We start from the raw sequence: 4,645 nt of genomic DNA, 5'->3' as shown, positions 1-4,645 counted from the left end.
AACTTTAGTAAGTTTTCTAAATGCTTGGAATGCATCACTTTTATGAGTAATGAATAATCTCCAAGTATATCTAGAGAAATCATCAACTATAACAAGAGCATATAATTTCCTCCAAAACTCATGGTTCTAGATGGACCAAATAAATCCATATGCAATAATTGTAAGGGTTGAGTGGTTGAAACAATATTTTTAGGTTTGAATGAGACTCTAGTTTGTTTACCCTTTTGACATGCATCACATAGTTTATCTTTTACAAATTTCAATTTAGGCAAACCAACTACTAAATCTTTTGAAATTAATTTGTTTAAGTGATCCATGTTTATGTGAGCAATTCTTTTATGCCATAACCATGGATCATCATCTTTGCTAAGAAAACAATGATTGTTATCTAGTTTTAGGCTTAAGTCTATCATGTATACATTGTTGACTCTATGTCCTACATGATTTATGTTAATGTCATGCTTATGTTCTATTAGACATTTTTGAGAATCAAATGATACTGGATAGCCTTTGTCACATAATTGACTAACACTAAGCAGGCTGTGCTTAAGACCTTCAACAAGTAGAACATTTTCAATGGAGTTTGAAGAATTTGTACCTATTTTACCAACTCCAAGGATTCTACCTTTGTTGTTGTCACCATATGTTACATGCCCACTTTTCTTGGGAAAGATATGTGTAAACTTTGATGCATCTCCAGTCATATGTTTTGAACATCCACTATCTATGTACCACTCCTTCCTCAAAGACACATACATAATCAAGTTTTTAACTTAGGTACCCAAACTTTATTGGGTCCTTGTGTGTTAGTGTAAACTAAAGATCCTTTTGGGACCCATATCATTTTAATGTTGTTGTAGTTTTTCTTAAAGTAGCAAGTAGATATGTCATGCCCTTTTCTTCCACAGTAAAAACAAGTGATATAACTAGAATTATATTTTTGTGTGGAAGTAGAGAAGTTTTTATGAAATTTTTGTTGTTTTTCAGATTTATATCCTATTCCAGCCTTATTGGAGACACATCTTTGTTTTCCTAATATGACATCTAAATTATTTTTACTATAAGAAAATTTTGCAAGTGATTTTTTCAACTCTTTAATTTCTTTTTCATATTTTTCACAAGAACTACAAGAATCAGATATTTTCTTGTCAGAAATAGTAGAGAAATGAACTTTTTCATTTGATTTAGAAATTGAGACTTCATTTCTAAGATGATCTAATTCTTTGTTTAATTTTGAAATTTCATTTTCTAAATCTGAAATTGTTTTCTTAGAAGATGAAACTAACTTTGCAAGTTTAATTGACTCTTTATGCAAATCAGCAAATGCATCTTGTAATTCATCAAAAGAAATGGATAAGTTATTTGAAGATGTTACCTCTTCATCACTTTCATAACTTTTAGCCATTAGGCAGAGCTTTATCTCTTCATTTTCTAAATCTTCAGAAGATTCCATATCATTTTCATCCCATGTGATGTATGCTTTCTTCAATTTCTTTTCACTAAAATTTTTCTTTTCAGACTTCTCCATCTTTTTCTTGAAGATACGACAATCAACCCTCAGATGTCTAGGTTGATTTCACTCAAAGCACTTTGGAGTAGATGATGAAGTTTCTGTCCTTCTTTTAGATTTAAAATTGGGTCGCCTTTGATTTCCTCTTACTTTAAGAAACTCGTTGAACCTTTTTACAAAAAGGCTAAGATCATCATCTTCATCTAGATCAATTTCCTTATCACTTTCTTCTTGGATTGAAGATGAGGCTTTAAGAGCAATTCCCTTCTTTTTCTTGTCATTTTCTTCATGTTGACTTAATCTCAATAATTTCATTTCGTGTTCCTGTAACTTTCCAAATAGAGTAGCAAGAGTCATGTTAGATAAATCTCTTGATTCAGTAATGGCTGCTACTTTCGGTTGCCATTCTCTGCTTAAACATCTTAACACTTTGTTTATGAGATCTTCATTTTGAAACTCTTTCCCTAAGGCTGCAAGATGATTTACTATATGTGTAAACCTCTTTTGCATGTCTTGAATGCTTTCATTTGCATTCATCCTAAATTGTTCATATTCATGAGTTAATGTGTTTATCCTAGATCTTTTAACATCTGTTGTTCCTTCATGTGTTAATTGTAGAGTGTCCCACATTTCCTTAGCACTCTTACAATTTGAAACCCTGAAATATTCATCCATTCCCAGGGCAGATGTAATTATGTTTTTGGCTTTTAAATTGCATTGTACTCGTCTTCTATCCTCTTCAGACCATCTATCTCTAGGTTTTTCTATTGTTATGCTTTCACTTGATGTGCTTCCATCGATTGCAATTCTTTCTACTGTGGTGGGTATATAAGGCCCTATTTCTATGGCTTCCCAAATATTTAAGTCTATTGCCTCAATAAAAATTTGCATTCGGGTTTCCCAGTAGTGGTAACCCTCTTTATTAAAGATTGGAGGTCTATTGATTGAATTTCCTTCTGGAAATAAGAAGTTTGCTGAGGCCATTTTTCTTGAAGCTTCTAAACTTTATACAAGAATGAAGCTCTGATACCACTTGTTAGACAAGTGGCCTCAGATATCTTAAGAAGGGGAGGGGGGGGGGGTTGAATTAAGATATTACAAACTATTTCCCCAATTAAAATTCTATTTCACTTTCTATTCAAGTTACAAATTCCCTTAACAATGAACCTCTTAAATAATGATTCAAATAGAAAAATATGAATATAAATATAAAACAATAATAAATAAAAGAGTTTAAGGGAAGAGAAAGTGAAAACTCGGATTTATACTGGTTCGACCACACCCTTGTGCCTACGTCCAGTCCCCAAGCAACCCGCTTGAGAGTTCCACTATCTTGTAAAATCCTTTTACAAGTTCTGAACACACAAGGACAACCCTTCCTTTGTGTTCAGAATTCTTTTACAACAGGAGACCCTCGGTCTCTTAATCCCCTAGAGAATTAGAAAGAAGAGAAGAATGAATCTCTCTTGAAAGAGATAGATTTTACAATCTGAGCACTCAAATGATTCCTTATTGAATTGCAAGTGTATTGGCCAAGGAATTCTTTAGAGGATAAAATGATTTTTCTCTTTGAGAGAATAAACACTTGTTGTTCTGAAAAACTCTGAGCAAATTCATGTTCTAAGTCACATATATATAGACCTTTGGTGGTCATGTAAAAACCATTTGAGAAGATGTGACTCTTAGAAATATTTTTCTGAAAATCTTCTCTGGTAATCGATTACAGGATTTGTGTAATCGATTACAGCTTTTAAAATTTGAATTAAAACGTTTATTAACTGCTGGTAATCGATTACCAATATGGTGTAATCGATTACACAATCTAAAATTTGAATTCAAATATTTAGTAGCTGTTGTAAGTCATTTTTGGCCACTGGTAATCGATTACATCCTCTGGTAATCGATTACCAGAGAGTAAATCTCTTGAAAAACATTTTTTAACTTAAATTACTTGGCCAAACCTTTTGCTATATCAATTAGGAATTCCCTTCCTAAAATACTAGTGATCATCTTGATGTTGTGGCTTGTATTCTTGAATCATTGTCTTGGATTTAAACTTGAAAAGCCCATTTGCATCATTTGCATCAAATCATCATGATCATCATCAAAACACCAAAGTCATTTTGGTTCTACAGTTTATGTCACAAACAATTGGCCAAAGCATAGGCAACTGCCTAGGGGAATATCTTGAGTATGATGAGAAGAACAACAATCCATGGCATCCCTATTTGCGCATCAGAGTTTTCATTGATGTTAGGAAACCTCTTAAGAGGACGAAGAGGATAAAGAAGCAAGGCAATGAAGTGGTAGAAGTGAGCTTTAAGTTTGAACATCTTGGCACATTTTGTTACCTCTGTGGGCTGTTGGGACACTCTGATGACTATTGTGCTAAGCTTTTAACACTTGAAAATGATGATGGAACACGTATTTGGGTCCGTAATTGAGGGCTCTCATGCGACACAACGGAGTAACTGGCAACTCTCCATATCTCCTTCTAGACGATAATGGAGGCTCAAGCTCAAAGCCATCTCCAATGCCAGACCAAAAAGGAGGATAGGGACAAAGCATTAATTACGTCACAGACACAATAATTAATGTCATCAATGCAAATGAAATAGATATTTTGAAATATAATTAAATTAATGTGGATATATTCAAAAATTCAAATTTGATTACGTCCAACATTATTCCCTTACAATCAACTATCGCAATTGATTCAAATCACCCTACTAATGATCCTATGAACATTGGAAATGTTGACAATCAATTATTGATTGGTGGTGACAAGAAGAAATGACTTGAAGAAGAATTCACCCACACCAACCTTGGCCATAACCACTCATCCAACCCTATCAAAACCTTACCTCAAACACCATGACCATCCATGACCTAAACCTAAACCTAACTACTCAAATCACTCATTTCCACAACCTAAACCCAATCCTGACTACTGAACCCAATCCTTCCCTCATCAACACTAAAGACCAGAACCCAAACACGTCCACCCCTATCTCTTCCCACCTCAACCATCAAGTCCAAAAAACCATACAAGACCAAACCTCCATCTCCTCTCCCTACTCCCAATGATCATAACCCTAACACCGCCTTCCATCTTCTCTTCTCCTCACTCTAAAC

This window comes from Glycine soja, chromosome 16, assembly GCF_004193775.1.
Source record: "Glycine soja cultivar W05 chromosome 16, ASM419377v2, whole genome shotgun sequence".
In the NCBI taxonomy this organism is placed as follows: domain Eukaryota; kingdom Viridiplantae; phylum Streptophyta; class Magnoliopsida; order Fabales; family Fabaceae; genus Glycine; species Glycine soja.
Note: the sequence above shows the minus strand (reverse complement) of the source record.